The sequence below is a fragment of the Drosophila miranda genome, chromosome XL (assembly GCF_003369915.1).
Source record: "Drosophila miranda strain MSH22 chromosome XL, D.miranda_PacBio2.1, whole genome shotgun sequence".
Lineage (NCBI taxonomy): Eukaryota > Metazoa > Arthropoda > Insecta > Diptera > Drosophilidae > Drosophila > Drosophila miranda.
In genome coordinates, this window is record NC_046673.1 from 2,161,879 (window position 1) to 2,179,485 (window position 17,607).

At 42.0% G+C, this 17,607-nt stretch overlaps 1 protein-coding gene across 4 annotated transcripts in view; it reads left to right on the forward strand.

Moving 5' to 3' along the window:
• The first annotated feature begins 391 nt into the window (after positions 1 to 391).
• LOC108164978 (neurotrimin) overlaps positions 392 to 17,607 on the forward strand; it is a 54,863-nt gene continuing 37,647 nt past the window's right edge. For all 4 annotated transcript variants that reach the window (XM_017300998.2, XM_017300999.2, XM_017300996.2 and 1 more), the window contains exon 1: positions 392 to 796. The gene's annotated coding sequence lies outside the window, so the exon portion shown is untranslated. The remainder of the gene's footprint in view (positions 797 to 17,607) is intronic.

Consider the following 17,607-nt stretch of genomic DNA (forward strand, 5'->3'; position numbering starts at 1 on the left):
CAGATTCCACTTTTGAGTGAAGTGTGGATGTGGAGTGCACACTTCGAAGATGGCCAGGGACAGCGCAACAGCTACGAGACAGGTAAGCAATCTGCTCGAGAGTAAGATGCTGGCAACATGTTGCCAAAGGACAGAAGCCCACTCCCACTGAGCCGCTAGCTCGGGCAGCCCGAATGCCGAAGAGGACTTGGCCGAACTGCCAGCGAGTGCTGTGAGCCTCGTCTGGCTTCGGCTTCGTCTGACTTCGCTTGCTCCGCTTCGCTCCGAACGGCAGCGACTTCGTCGCGCGTGGGGACAGGACAGGAAATAACAGGACAGGCCGAGCAGAGTAGCCGAATTACGAGCGCGTTGTGTAAGGTCGGTCCAATGCGAACAGAGCTTGGCGCGACAGGTTCAGTGCTCGGGCAACTTCCTAGCGCGTCGGTTTGGTTCAGTCCTCAGAACTCAGCGCCCAATCCCAACTCTGAATCGGGTTCCCCGCTTACCGTTACAAAATCATTTTGAAAACAGTTTTCCAACGGCCGCAGGAAAACGCAAGTCGCAAAAAGCGATTCGAATCAAGTCCAATCAAATCAAAACAAAGCAACCAAATCAAGAAAAGATTAATTTAAAAAAAAACGTGCAAACCACTTCAAGTAAAACTAAATAAAGAGAATTCCATATCTCAAAGTTGCGAGTATTTTATGTATATATTGCCGATTTTGTTTGAAAAGTGCTTTTGAAAAACCTTGTTTGTTTTTGCATATTTTTTTCGAGTGCTGGCAGGTGTTTGGAATCGGCTTGTGAACCGGCACAGGTAATCAAAATCTGAATTTAAAGCTTAAGATTCTTCCTTTGAGTTCCCCGTGAGTGTTTGGAGTGTTTCGCAAGGACTTCAGCTTTCCGGGGAAGAAAATTATCGCAGGCCAAAACCACGACCTCGCTGCGGTCCTCTGGTTCTTTGAAATCCTCAAGTCTTCCGCCAGTGTCGACCGTTCGTCTCACTAATTGGTCGTTCATGTAACGCATTATGGATTGTGTGCATTTTCATCAGCACTCCTTTTTCGATCACTTATGTACATTGTACATTCTTTTTGTCATAGCTCCAACCGCACATTTAAATACATACATATGTACTTATGTGTACATACGAGTATGAGTATTCTATGTCACAATCATTTACACAACCACTTGTATTTCACTGTAGCTTATTTGCGAGTGTGTTTTTCTAATTAATAATCACTATTTTAAAACACCGGAGTGTATTCGATTGATTGGAATATTTTACTTTCATCAGACTTTTGTGTGTTCATTTACTTAGGCCATTGCCTGTTCGTGTATTCAGTCATTCATTTCTACATTCACCTGATTATCCTGTTCAAGGACTTTAAGCTTAGTATTTTCAATTTCTGTGCTTAGCCATTTCATAGACAATTTTTGAATCAATCCTTGACTGACTACCATTTAGTAATGAATTTCATTGTCTATTGCATGCCTTATTTCCTCCGTATTCAAATCCGTTTGCTTTTGTAAAGTTATTCACATGTTGTCTAGTGGATTTCTTTTGTATTCACATTTTTTCGGTTGCTTGTATCCTTGTAATTTATTAAGTTATTATTCATGAACTCACTAAATTATTTTGTCACATCATGCATTCACTTAGTTGTTCGTTGCATCACCCATTCATCCTCTACTGTCTTCGATTACCCCACTCTTTTACCTCTTCGGAGTCTGTTCATCCCAAATTTGTAAGCTATCCCTTCACCCCTCACACACGTTCTTCTAAAATTAATTTTTTAAAGAAAACTCAAACTTTATACCATCGTCTTGCGCCTAACAAAGGGCGCCAAAAATGAAACTGCAGTTGCCATCCTTGACTCCTTCACCCCATTCGGCCGTCTTTCTGACCAGCCGCTTCAAGTTTTTAGCTGGCCGTGATTTATATTTTATTAATATTAAAAGTGATTTATTAGCCATGAAATTTGTGTGCAAAACTTGGCCATGCCCAGGGCCAGGTGAAAGCTTCACCGTCGCTGCATGCACGATTGTTTAATTACATGGGAACCGCCGTCTCCGTTTCCGGCTTGTGCTCCTGCGCCTTCGCCGATGCAATTTGGCAGTTGGCCCCACGTTCCGTAATATGTATTTTTAAGCGAGAGCCCTAGAGCAGCACTCATTAGCCCGCTTTCGACTGCCCTGCCCCGATCGCCCAAACTTAACCTAAACTGCAAAGCGAGATTAAAATTATAAATGACAGCAAGACTGACAGGACAGGACAGGACAGGACAGGACGAAGGAGTGGAAGCAGGACCAAGAGCCGCACCCGGAGCGGTAGCATCTGTTCATCCTGGCTGTTCTTTCACGTCATTTCGCCTTCTGTGTGTGTTTCACACTCTCCCGCGTCGCGTCTCTATTTGGCGTCGCATTTTGTCGTGTTTTTAATGAAAATTAATTAATCAAATAACATTTTTCACTTATTCGCTCGTTGCACAGTGGGACATTCGGCCATTCAGCTAGCTAAATGAATAACTTCTGATCGAATAAAGAATCTACATGAAATAAACTGCATTTGAAAGGAAAATTATTCTACTATGCCTAGAGCCTTTAGTGCATATTTTTATACATACATAAATTCTAAACTTTCATTTCTTTTTATTAAATTTTGGTTGAATCATTTCTGTTCTGTGTTCTTCTTATATGTACCTGCGCTACCGCTATTTGTGCGGTGCGACTCTTAAATCACTCTAGAAGCAAAATCTCACAATAGCGCAGGTTTTGCCTCTTAGCTTTGGTAACAAAATGTACAAAGAACATTTTAAAAAAGAGCGGGAACGTTTTGAGCCGCGTCAAGTAATTTGCTGCTATCTCGCACACTGCACGAGGAAGAGTGTGTGTGTGATAGAGAGAGAGAGAGAGAGAGAGAGAGAGAGAGAGAGAGAGAATGAGTAAGCGCGTGGATGCCACTGCAATATCTTTTGTTCCTTCTGGCAAAAATAATGATTCGATCTGGATGTTCCTATGATTCTGTGTTTTCGGTTTTCTCGTGTCTTCAAAATTTAATCCTTTCTGGGGGAGGGCGAATTCTTGAAATACACCCTTAACAGTGGGTTATTCCAGGAGTCTGGATACAAAATTTTTTTTCTCTCGCTCTTATGGTCTGGGAAAACTAGGCGTCAAACATGGCGGACAAAACGTCGGACTCGGCAATTTTTGCTGATCAAGAATATAAATATTTTATAGGTGTTATTACACACATCCACTTTCACCACAAATCTAGTATATCCCTATAATCTGTTAGTATTAAGTTTAAAATATAACCATGGGTAGATCGGGTTGCTCTGAAAGTGATGTCAAAGCGTAAAAATAGGTCAACAATTGAATGGTCTGGAAAATATATATTGTTTTTAAGAACGGTCGGTTTAACAGACCATTCTTTTTCTTATTGAACATTTCTTATAACACAGCTACTCAAATGTACTATACATACATGTACTATAAATCTTACTAGATTTACCGCCAAAATTCTTCAAGTTTTACTGTTTTTCTGTACCTGCTTGTGTTCAGTGCACTGTAGTGGCTGAAAACAGTATTAAATACCATATTTACGCTTCCAACCAAACCAAACTTTTTTGATAGATTTGGGGCTTTACAAAATGTTAGTGAACTGTGGTGTTTTTTTTTTTTTTAAGCTGTAAAAATGGTGCCTCTGAAAAAACATAATAAAAATGCAATTTTCTACAAATTAAAAAAAACACACCATGAACAAAAAAACATAGTTCATTAAACAAGTTTAAAGCCCCAAATCTATCAGTAAAAGTTCGTTTGGTTCGAAGCGTAAATAAAGAGTTTAATTTTATCGGTTTAGAGGATGAAGGTGTAGATGAACATGTAGCAAGTTCGGAGAATGATTCATTTTGAAAATATAACATGTTTTCGGCTATATTGAATCCACCATTTTGAATTTTTGAGAACTGAATTCAAATTCGTAATTAGCAACTCCAAAGACCCCAGAGTAAAGAGTTTCGAGCGAGTCCGATGAATTTTTCAAAAATATTTCCGCCATATTGATTCTTTGAGGTTATTTAAAAATCGTGGTGATGTAGTCAAATTTGAGTTTCAGAGGTACGCATAGTCAGAATGTTGTGAGTTGCTGGTGCGACCGCAACTCTACATTTATACCCGATTCTTGGTCAGTATGGCTCTCCTCCGGCAGACGGCGCTAACATTGAACGACAAAGAGTGTGTGCGAGAGAGTCAGAAATTCAGTCAGAACGTGTCGTCGGGCGCTGCGCAGCCACTGCAAATTAATTTGTTCCTTTTGGTTATAATAATGATTCGATCTGATCCAGATTCGGCAATCTGGTAGATATGGTCATTCCCTATGATTATGCGACTTGAATTTTTCTCGTATCTTCAAAATTGTGGCTGCTCCAGATTTTCATCCTTTGTGGGCGGAAGAGGCGGGGCGAAGTTTTGAAATAAATTTGTGACAGTGACATATCAAACGAGGTGGAACGTTGTGAGTTGCTGCGGACACCGCAACTCTACAGTTATACCCGATACTAAGTCAGTATGGCTCTCCTCCGGCAGACGCCGCTAATATTGAACCACACGACAAAGAGTGCGTGCGAGAGAGACAGAAAATCAGTCTGAGCGTGACGTCGGGGGCTGCGTAGCCACTGCAAATTGATTTGTTCCTATTGGCTATAAAAATTATCTGATCTGATCCAGATTCAGCAATCTGATAGATATGGTCATTATCTATGATTCTGCGTTTTTAGTTTTCTCGAATGTGCAATATTGTGGATGCAACAGATTTTCGTCTTTTGTGGGGGCGGAAGCGGGTGGGGCGAAATTCTGAGATATACGTTTTATAGTGAGATCTAACAGGAGTGCGGATACCAAATTTGGTTACTCTAGCCTTAATAGTCTCTGAGATTTGTGGATGCCCCAGATTTTCGTCCTTTGCGGGGGCGGAAGGGGTTGTGGCGAAATTTTGACATGAAACGGTCAGGGTCCGACATCACATGAGTGTGGATACCAAATTTGGTTGCTCTAGCTCTTATAGGTTCTGAGATCCTTGAACTCATATTTTGCAATTGACAAAACCGACCATGAAACCTGTGTGTTAGAGAGAGACAGAGCGAGAAAGAATGAAATTGTTTTCTTGATTCTGGCTATAATCATTATACGATCTGGTTCAGATTTTGCACTGTAGAAGATATGGTGATCCTTACCGATTCTGCGTTTTTGGTTTTATCGTATCTTTAAAAATGTGGATGCCACAGATTTTCGTCCTTTGTGGGGGCGGAAGTGGGCGGGGCGAAGTTTTGAAATATTTTCGTAGCAGTGACATATCACAGAAGTCTGGATCCAAAACATCGTTGCTCTAGCTCTTATAGTCTTTGAGCACTAGGCGCTGAAGGGGACGGACGGACGGACGGACGGACGGACGGACGGACGGACAGACAGACAGGGCTCAATCGACTCGGCTATTGATGCTGATCAAGAATATATATACTTTATGGGGTCGGAAACGATTCCTTCTAGACGTTACACACATCCACTTTTACCACAAATCTAATATACCCCAATACTCATTTTGAGTATCGGGTATAAAAAGTCTGGATACAAATGTCGTTGCTCTAGCACTTATAGTCTCTGAGAACTAGGCGCTCATAGGAACGGAAAGATGGATAGACAGACATGGCGCTATCGATTCGGCTATTGATGCTGATCAAGAATATATATACTTTATGGGGTCGGAAACGATTCATTCTGGACGTTACACACATCCATTTTCACCACAAATCTAAAATACCCCTATACTCGTTTTGGGTATCGTGTTGAAAAAGATACTACTACCATACCCATTTGTATCCTACCATAAAGATGCTCAGTGTGCATAGAAACTGAGTAAATTGCTACTCACTAAAAAAATGGTCAACTTTGAATGCTCGTATCTGCTAAACTAACAATTTTTGGATTTTCTGAAAGCTTCAAATTATTCGAAGCGCTCACTCAGAAAAATACTTTTGCCACCGTTTTTCAGCTGGTGTCCCACTGTGTGTAGTGCCACCAATTGTCTTCTTTGCAATGTGATTCCGAGTATGCGTGAGTGCGTATTTGGGAATGCATTTTTTAATAAATATTGAAGTGCCCACCTTATATGCCCCAACAAACCCAAAGAGAGAGAAAGATGAACGACCAATCCAGACGAATACAAACATACATACATATCTACGTATCCGTATACGGATAGCCAATCTCAAATCTGCGACCCAACCTCTGCATACTCATAGGCCAATTCATCTCACCTCTTAGAGTTGATATACAAGAGATATACAAAATGATATATAAGATACATACATACATATCATTCAATTCAATTGACATTAATTAGAAACTAGACTACATTCGATATGATATTCGCGAAGGGTTGAGGGATATATTAGTTTTGTGGTGGAATTGGATGTGTGTAGCGCCTAGACCCCAAAAGGAATATAAATTCTTAATCAGCATCAATAGCCGAGTCGATATAGCCATTTCCATCTGTTTCTGAGACTCTTACTCTAAAAGCAAGAGCAACCAAATGTTGTATCCAGACTTCTGTTTCACAAGTTTTTTTTTCAATATTTCGGCTAGCCGTCTCCCGCCCCTACCAAAAACAAAAATTTGTCTGCCTTTCCAAGTATTTGATAGATTTATATCAACTTCAGATCAAAAACATTGGACTTGCCTTATTTTAAGAGTAGAACAAAAATGAAGGAGTAAAAATACAAGCCAGGAAAGTAAATTGGAGGACACAATTATCAAAAATCAGTAGGGAAGATAACTTCCCTACAGAAAATAAACGAACCAACGGATATTTATTAACATTCTACATACATATTTACACTGTGTGATCGGCGATGCCTCCCCCAGGGCGTTACAAATTTCAGCCCAATTTCATAGTCCTGATTTCAAGTGATTCGAATGGATTTGATTCAAATTATGCTGATTCCGAATTCGAGGTCAGAATTCAATGTTGTTATTATGGCCAAAATGAAAAATAAACAATTAAGGCACACCTGTCGTTTCTTTCTTTGAACACTATTGATCTCAGAAACCTCAGAGAGATCTCGCCCTTAAAGCCCACCCCGCAGTAAGAGACAACAATACCGATAACGCGGAATCGTAAACAAGAAAAAAATCTACACTGTAGACTCTACAGCGGCAAAATCGCTCTTCCCTTTTTCCTCTCTCTCTCTCTCTCTCGAAGTGTGAAATAGCAGGAGGCCATCAAGCCATTAGACTGGGTAAGCGTATTTTGACTTGTAGGTTGAGCTTCATAAGCATGTGGACATTTTGGAAATATAGATCCCACTGATTTCAAAATAAAGAAACAACTTTCTATAGCCGCAACAGAGCAGTATAGCCCAACGATTAACCAAAGCAAATTGTGCAGAAAACATGTACAAACAACATGTACTAGAAAACATTCTAAAATACTCCCTTAAAAAAACTCTCTGCTGGAATGTTCTTTGTGCCAAAGTTCCTTGATTGCATAAATAATAAAATACACATTACTTTGTATTTAATGTTGTGTTTCGTTTGACTCTAACCAATATTGCCAGGATCGATAAGCTATTATATGTATATATTTAGTTAGGGTGACATATAGATTGATTTTATTTAAATATTTTGAATATTTTTTTAATATTAGGCATACACCCGAAAGTTTATCAAGAATAGGCTGGGTACTTCTAAGGCATCACAGCCGAGCGAAACCGTTGTCGAGAGCATCAGCATCCTCGAAGTAAGGCTTAAAAAGCCCCCCACCCCAACCTCCAACTCCGCTGCTTTTTGCAGGCTCCCGACCGGAGTCAACCAATTCACGGACTACCAGTGACGGGCAAACGGCGCTAATTATTTGGAAATGGGATATGGCTGGAACGATGAATGATGATGTGGCCATCAATGCATGATTCGTCTGGTCAGGCACGGTCCAATGACGGCCTGCAATGGCCTCCCGCCATCAGCACCCCCTCTATGAGGCAGAGTGAACCAGATGGTAATGTGAATGCATTTCTGGAGGGGATTCGAGTGGTCGGAGAGGAGACTCCGCAGAGCTAGCAGGTAGCAGGTTGAAGGTTGCAAGTTGGACCTGGGAGAGTAAGAGTACATGTTACGTGAATTTGGTTTATTAGTCTGGATAGAGAGGTGGACAGCTGCAGTGATGCAGGAAGGTACAGAGGAACATTCCGATTTCGAATCCGATGCATTAAAAACTAATTAGCATAAATTTTTGGCCATCGACGAAGGCCTTTGTTTTTGGATGCCGAAAATCCGCAATTAAAGGCATCGATGAACGTGTGAAAATAGACACATCCCCTTACCCTTACCCTTATCCTTACCACCTCTCCACCATCGTCCCCCTACTTCCCGCATCCGACACACGAGGCAAGTCGGACCCAAGCTCTCGACCAACAAAGGAAATTTGAACTGTAATTACGAGTATAAGGCAGCCCCAGTGGCAGCAGCAGGAAACAACGGACTCCGAACCAAAATGTTCGCATGCATTGTATCCCGGTCCAGCCCCAGATACAGTTCCGGTCCCAGTTCCAGGTCCTTCCAGAGCTGGACCTGGCCCAATGCTATAATAATTTCTTATAGTTTCGACAAGAGGATAAGGATATCAGAGAAGGAATATAAAATTCATCATGTAGACCGCTGCTACACCGATCTGCAGCCGATGACGAACAGGAAACTGAATATCCATTGCAATAAGATATTTTTGATGGTAGTTTTACTTTGAATACAACAAATTGATGTTTTTAATGACGTTTCAAATGAAAATGTATCTCTTGCGGAGAAGAGAAAAAACGATTGATCTCTTATCGAATCAGCAATTGCCTCAAGGTAACATATTTAGGTAATTGAACACCCCCAAGCCATAGCACAGTGGCCATTTGGAGTGTGGGGATACAAAAAGTGGGGCCTGGGGGCGTTTCGCCTAATGAATGACGTGTCACAGTGAAGCGGAAACAAACACAATTAAAAACGCATCAGGGCTAAAATGGTTACACATATGATGGATACAAACGGGAGTGGTCAGCGGAAAAGGGGTTAGGGGTAGGCCACGAGGCAGGGAAAAGCTCCTCAAAGCGGCCACAAGCAAACACTTGCACATGAACAAAAGAACAAAGCGGCAACAAAAGAAACAAAAAAACAAAATGAGAAGAAGAATGAAAATGGAAATGGAAATGGAAACAAGAGGAAAGCTGCCCCTCTTATAAAAAGAAAATTGCACAAACAATTGTGGGAAATAGCGGTAGGTGGGCGAGGGTGCCACAGTTACTTTAAGAGAACAAAATAAAACTACTGCAGCAGCAACAAATATTTCCCCAAGCCCACTACCGAACCACCGAACCACCTTGCGTATTCGTAATGTGGTTCAGCGAAGTGAAGAGGGAAAACGAAAACGAAAGCCATTTTCCGTTTGGTATCAGAAATTAGCTAAGCAGGGGGGGGGGGGGGGGAATAGAAAGCAAAACAGAAGAAATGAAAAAAAAAATTTATTGTTAGGTACAGTAGAACGAGGAAAGCAAAATAGAAGACTAGAAACAAGAGGAAAACAGGGAAAACTGAGCTGAAATGCAAAAGCCCATGTCCAGGTTAACAGAAAAAATCAACACGGAGGAACAAGTTTTGAATTTGAAGAAAATGGAAAGAGAGGAACTACGGACCAAAATCAAAAAAAATTATTAAAATTATTAAATTCGTAAAGAAAGTCTAGCTTAGTGCGCCCCAGCTTCTCTGCCGGATCGGTTATTACTACAATATCTGGTAAATAAATTTTATAATTATTTCAATGATTCCAAGTAAAATGAGACAATATAATGATTGAACAGTGTGTAGCATCGATCCGTAGTACCGTGTTCCACAGAAAATACACTGTTCAAACTTTCAGAAGAGTCGAAAACGACCAAGACAGTGGGACACAATAGGCCCAAACAATAAGACAGTCTGGAGGCTAGTTCTTTTCCAAATTCTAGTATTCAGGCCCTTTCCAGCACCCACTGTTGCCCCTTTAACTGGTATCCACTGTATCCGTCTCAGAGCGAACATGACGACACACAAATTGCTGGAGAAATAGGAAAGTTGAACTTTAACTGTCATATGTGTGCTGTCCCCATTCCCCCAGAACCCTTCCCCCAGAACCATTTCCCTTGGCATTGCATGCCACCTGTGTTCCCCTTCCTGTCCGCTGTGCCCTCCCCCCAACAGTCTTCCATACATTTCCTTGCATGTCAAGCTGCAATAAGCGAGTGGAGTAGATCGTTTACAAAACATTTGCATTGAGCGAAACGCAAATAAAGCATGAAGTAACCATCAACACACACTCATTTACGCACTGGAGTGAAGAAGGGGGCCTATAACCACTTGAATTTGGATTCGACTCCACGCTTGGGGGCAAACGCGAAAATGTCGACACAAATATCTATTTAAATATCAACAATAAAAGCTGAAACAAGACAGCGAACAACTTAATGCGTGAATATGAGTGTACTCATGAGAATTTGCTAGTGGGCACCCATACAATAGCGTCTACTTTATAGCACAGAAAGCAAAGGCTTTATTTTCCGAATTACTCGTATAGTTTATAAGACTTCGGCACTCGGACAGCTGCGGATGCTGATCAGAATTATATGTATATACTTTATGGGGTCGGAAACGCTTCCTACTGGCTATTTCACATGGTTCTAATATGCCTCTGCACCTCTTGAGTGATTGGTATACACACCCTCTTGCTGGGAACTAAACACTCGCTGATCGCGATTGCGGGTGGGAGCTTTAGGAAAAAAGCTGGAACAAAAGAAAGAGTTTCAAGAGCTGCCAGTCATTTATTGCCTAGTGATTTCATATGCAGTGATGTGAATTAAAAATGTACATTGAAGAGCACTCTTTATCAGCTTCCCAAGTGCTAACCCAACTTCCACACCACCATCCCAGTGCAATATTGCCATTTTAGCATATTTCAGGCCAGCATATTGCAAAATGCATACTGAATTTCTTCTGGTTTTTGTCGTTGCATGAAAACTACATGAACTACATAGTTTCTTCTGCAATTCGTGATGGGAACTTTGTTCATAATAACAACAGCTTTTTTCCACAGCTTCTTCCATTTGTTGACCCTCTTCCATAGGCAAAGTGCAGCGTACAAAACTTAGCCAATGATTTTGTGGACATTTTTGAATATTTGATACCCAAAATGTCGAAACAAGCATTGCTTATGGTTGTATAAAATGCAGTTGAATTATTAAAAAATTCGTACCTTCAGCATTCTTTGGACAATTTTAAAGTTTGTGTGCCTGTTTTGTTAGGAACTAATTCCTTTAAAAGTCTACAGCTAACTAACTAGTGGACTAATATTACTCACAAAAACGCCTCAGTTGGAGAAACTTACGTCAAAACTTCAACTCTTTTTATCCTCTGGTACAGCCATTGTCGTATACAATCATATAATTCTCTTAATACAACTATCAATTGAAAGTGCAGAGAGACTCGAAAGCGTGGTTTTGAATTTAGAAAAAAGACTTTGTGAGCATATTTTAAATTCGAAATATGAAAATGTGATCTATGTATTCATCCAGGCCTACAACCTAAGTTTCGTCTCGTGCATTCAAAAATGTATTCAAAATGTACATTCAATTTCGAAAAGCAAAAAATACTATTGTACCGCATCAAAAGGAGTCCTATCCCCCTGTCCTGTCGAAGATGACCATCGCGAATGTGCCAGAGCCTCTAGGTTTCTGATAGCCCAGTTTTGTGGGACAGTCCCGGCAGAAACTGCAGAGCATATTCCATAAAATATTTCGGATCGCTGCCTAAAAAATGTCTATCTACTTTCGGCAAATAGAGTGGTATGGAATCCGATCACCGCGGTGCACCGTCTCAAATCGTGATTGCCGAGAACTTTTACTATGCAGCCAGTCAAGCCCTTAAAGGGCCAATAATTGGCCAACAGTCTTTTTTAATTCAAAACGAGGTGGAACGTTGTGAGTTGCTGCGGACACCGCAACTCTACAGTTATACCCGATACTAAGTCAGTATGGCTCTCTCCGGCAGACGCCGCTAATATTGAACGACACGACAAAGAGTGCGTGCGAGAGAGACAGAAAATCTGTCTGAGCGTGACGTCGGGGTCTGCGTAGCCACTGCAAATTAATTTGTTCCTTTTGGCTACAAAAATTATCCGATCTGATCCAGATTCAGCAATCTGATAGAAATGGTCGTTATCTATGATTCTGCGTTTTTAGTTTTCTCGGATGTGCAATATTGTGGATGCAACAGATTTTCGTTCTTTGTGGGGGCGAAAGGGGGTGGGGCGAAATTCTGAGATATACGTTTTATAGTGAGATCTAACAGAAGTGCGGATACCAAATTTGGTTACTCTAGCCTTAATAGTCTCTGAGATTTGTGGATGCCCCAGATTTTCGTCCTTTCCGGGGGCGGAAGGGGGTGTGGCGAAATTTGGACACAAAACGGTCAAGGTCCGATATCACAGGAGTGTGGATACCAAATTTGGTTGCTCTGGCTCTTATAGGTTCTGAGATCCTTGAACTCATATTTTGCAATTGGCAAAACCGACCGTGAAACCTGTGTGTTAGAGAGAGACAGAGCGAGAAAGAATGAAATTGTTTTCTTGATTCTGGCTATAATAATTATACGATCTGGTTGAGATCTTAGATTCTAAAACATATAGTCATCCTCTACGATTCTGCGTTTTTGGTTTTATCGTATCTTTAAAAATGTGGATGCCACAGATTTTCGTCTTTTGTGGGGGCGGAAGTGGGCGGGGCGAAGTTTTGAAATATTTTTGTACTAGTGACATATCACAGAAGTCTGGATACAAAACATCGTTGCTCTAGCTCTTATAGTCTTTGAGCACTAGGCGCTGAAGGGGACGGACAGACGGACAGACGGACGGACGGACAGACGGACGGACGGACAGACGGACAGACAGACATGGCTCAATCGACTCGGCTATTGATGCTGATCAAGAATATATATACTTTATGGGGTCGGAAACGATTCCTTCTGGACGTTACACACATCCACTTTTACCACAAATCTAATATACCCCAATACTCATTTTGAGTATCGGGAATAAACAAAATAAAATCCCTTGGGAAGAAATTAGTATTTTGAGAAACTTTACTTCATTGAAAAATTGTTTCCCAGTCAAGCCTATTTTTATACCCGATACTCAAAATGAGTAAAGGAGTATATTAGATTTGTGGTGAAAATGGATGTGTGTAACGTCCAGAAGGAATCGATTCCGATCCCATAAAGTATATATATTCTTGATCAGCATCAATAGCCGAGTCGATTGAGCCATGTCCTTCTGTCCGTCCCTATCAGCGCGTAGTGATCAAAGACTATGAGAGCTAGAGAATCGCAGAATCGTAGAGGATGACTATATGTTCTAGAGTGTAAAATCTGAACCAGATCGTATAAATATTATAGCCAGAGTCAAGAAAACAATTTCATTCTTTCTCGCTCTGTCTCTCTCTAACACACAGGTTTCATGGTCGGTTTTGCCAATTGCAAAATATGAGTTCAAGGATCTCAGAACCCATAAGAGCTAGAGCAACCAAATTTGGTATCCACACTCCTGTGATATCGGACCTTGACCGTTTTGTGTCCAAATTTCGCCACACCCCCTTCCGCCCCCGGAAAGGACGAAAATCTGGGGCATCCACAAATCTCAGAGACTATTAAGGCTAGAGTATCCGCACTTCTGTTAGATCTCACTATAAAACGTATATCTCAAAATTTCGCCCCACCCCCTTCCGCCCCCACAAGGGACGAAAATCTGTTGCATCCACAACTAAAACTAAAAATGCACAGTCATAGAGAATGACCATATCTATCAGATTGCTGAATCTGGATCAGATCGGATAATTTTTGTGGCCAAAAGGAACAAATCTATTTGCAGTGGCTCAGAGTGATTTTCTGTCTCTCTCGCACGCACTCTTTGTGGTGTCGTTTAATAGGAGCAGCGTCTGCCGGAGGAGAGCCGTACTGACTAAGTATCGGGTATAAATGTAGAGTTGCGGTCTCCGCAGCAACTCACAACGTTCCCCCTCGTTTGAACTCTTTGTTCAATGACTATTGAAATTTAACAATCGAAACGAAGTTTTACCCTTCTATGGTTGGTGCCCAGTGTTCACAGCAGTTCCCTCACATTGCCACAAGTGAAGACCGATATTCACAAAACAAATTTTAAAAGCTCGACAATATTTGCTCCAATTTTTCCGAAATAATAATGAGATATGTTCTTCAGTGATAGTTTTTCGAGATTAAATATTTTCAGAACAGGTCATGAATAAAGTTTTCCTTAGGCCCATCTCGTTGAACACGTTGCACATCTTTGCCAACTATTATCTTAAAATATTTGATCTGTTTCCGTTTTCCCGCTCGCTGCACGAGGAAGAGTGTGTGAGAGAGAGATAGAGTAAGCGCGTGGAAGGCGTAGCGTAACCACTGAAAATTTTTCGTTTATTCTGGACACAACAATGCTCCTATCTCATCCAGATTCGTCCATCTGATAGATAAAATCATTCTGTATGATTGTGCGCTTTCGGTTTTCTTGTATCTTCAAAGTTGGGGATATTTTGTGGTTGTTCGAGGGGGCGGGAGAACATTTTGAAATACGTTTGTGACAGTGCGAAAAGCATATCCGAAACCGTATCAGAAAAAGAGTCAATAAGTCAAAATAGGTCACAAGCTTTATCTCTTCGAATGGGAATATAACGAATCGATAATGTGTGATTGATTTCGGTCGGTTGGTCTCAAATGATCAGTCCAATTTTATGTGGACGGGGAAAGCGATTGAAATGTAAAAGAAGGCACCGTCGACTAGCAATAATTATAAATAATATGCAGTAAATTCTGCTCTCGTTTCGCGGCTCGCGGCTGGCGCTGCCATTGCCAACTGGCCACGAAATTTAATTAAAACGATTTTCCAATACGGAGCCATGGCGATGAGGGGTTGTTTGTTGGGACGGGTGGGGGGGATGCGTCGGAAGGGCGAGACCCGCCGAAGCTCTCCGCCTCTATGTCACCACCCCCAAGCGATTTTTGTAACGCGTTGTTCGTTTTATCATTAATTTAAAAATTTTTCTGAACCCTTTTCAACTGACAAAATCGGGAGATCCAGAGGACCTCCGCTCAGCCTCCGTGCCCTATCCTTGCAACACACACACACCCAAAAACACGCACATACATATGTCTGGGAAACTTTGCTTTCGTTTGAGGTTTCTCCTCCTCTGGTCGCCCCGCAAATGTTCCATTTTCTCTCTCTTGCCCTCTGAAAACATGAAAAAGGATGTGTCCCTGTGACGTTGACTCATTGCATTGCCAAACACAAAGCACACGCACGCACACAGCAACAAGTCAGCGAATCATGTTTTGCTTGCCATTTGTAGAGTTAACCTCAGAAGCTGCCCCAGTAGCCACCCCCCGACCACTGCCACTCTCCCCTCTATTGAATAGGATTTAGCTATTTGTAGCATTTAATACATATCCCCATTCCAATCCCCATCCCCATCCTCATACTGAATGCGGTTGCCCCTGTCTCTCTGGCTGGCTGCATCAGTTCCTGACACCCTATCGTCCAGGCAATTGTCACTTGCTCTCCCCATTGCTCATACGAGCATTTTCACTCTCTCTGTGCGGATGGAGAGCAAATTGTTGGGTTCCAACATCCTGTCACTTGACACTTGCAAGCATTGCAACTAGGAAATATTTCCAGTCGGGCCCGCAAGAATTGTTCTGCGTCAAACGTGGAAACTATCCATGAAATCCTTCCCGGCCACTCGCCGCCAGCAATCCTTCAGAGTTCGTCTAGGACCCCACTCTGTGTTCTCTGTACTGTGTGAGACCACAAAATTACTCAATGTGAGCACCTCGAGGGTAGCATTTTGCTGCAACTTGTTGGACCAATAGGGGCACCTACCAGTAACTGAGACAAACAAAAAACCGGTGCGAAGAGACCCATACCCTATATACATATATTTTTTAAATAGTTGTTATTAGCAATAGAAAGTGGAGAATTCAGATATAAGCAAAGTGAACGAGCTCCCACCTGACCTTCATGTATAAACCTTTCTTCCTGTCATTCAGAAGCAACAAAGTCCATTAGCCCCAAAAAGTAGGCATCCGATTTCTGCTTGTCCACAGCGATAGACAGCATCAGCCAACATCAATGTGACAAGCCTGTAAGTGTAAATGCAAGTGTGTGAGAGCGCTTGCAAGTGTGTGGGTGTATGTAGCACAGGTGCAAAACCAGTCAGTGCCCCGCACTCCACCTCCACCTCCACCACCACCACCACCACCACCTCTCCGACGACAACCATCCAGCGTTGTAATATAGCAGATGTCCAGACGACAGTTAATTTCCTATTTGATATTTGCTGTTAATCTAATAAATTTGCACGTTGACTAAATCGACAGGCGACCAAATGAATTGAAAGGCAACAGACTGCCAGGAGGAGGGTGCGGCGCTAGGCATGTAGGTTGATCTGTCCAGCTGGAAGCTTTTTGATAACCACAAACAGACAGACAGACAGACAGACAGACAGACAGACAGACAGACAGACAGACAGACAGGCAGGCAGGCAGACAGACAGGCAGACAGACAGACAGAGAACAGGGAGTAGAATGACTGCATCCTGCACAGCACATTCTGCTGCCAGTCCTGCCACTGTTGAAGCCGCAGTTTAATCTCGAAATTAATCTTATTTAGCCTATAAACTGCACTGTCCAGCAGATGGGGGATGGTGCGATGGTGAGAAGACAGAAAGAAAGCGCCAGAAACAGGAGAGAGCTACAAAAGTAACTCTCTTGTAATCCTTTTGTCACAGTTCATGACTTGGCAGCTTTTCCTTCTCCATCAGGTCGAGGAGTGGAGAAGAAGCGCAGAAGGGGAGACATGGACGTAGACAGAAGAGAAGAGGGTGTTCCGTAAACGGGGAAAAACGGAGTATGCTGCTCATAAATTCCGTTTCCAGCTGTGCGCGAAAAAAGGACAGAGGGTCCTTTTGGTGCTTTTAATCGGGAGTCGAAAAAGTGATGCCCTGCAAGGATGTTTGGTGGGAAATAATGCTAAATAATGAAATAGGGCTTGGAAAAGGACAATTTAAAGAGGATGAAGAGGAGGGATACGGATACATCCAGCTATCTTTTGGTCATATCTACTCTAATACAGTCGGAATTATTTCCGGATTACCAAAGATCCGCAGAGTCTAATCTACTCTGGGTTACCCCCCTCCTGGCTCGCACCCTCATTGGCTTTTTTCACTTCACTCCTGTCCTTTCTAATAATATTTTCCATTCATTTTTGTTTTTTTTTTTGTCTTGACTTGACTGGAAAAGATTAAAACTGAAGTTGAAGTAGCGGTCAGGCAGGCCCTTCCTTTCTGTCTGTCTAGGTATCCCTTGGCCTGCGGCTTGCCCTCATCTGTCCGTGGAGTCGCACGGACTCATCTCAGTTACTCGGCAATTACACGACAGAGCGTGGAGAGGCGTCAGATCCTCCATTTCCAAATGGAAGGAGTGGTCGTTTGTTTGCATACCTGG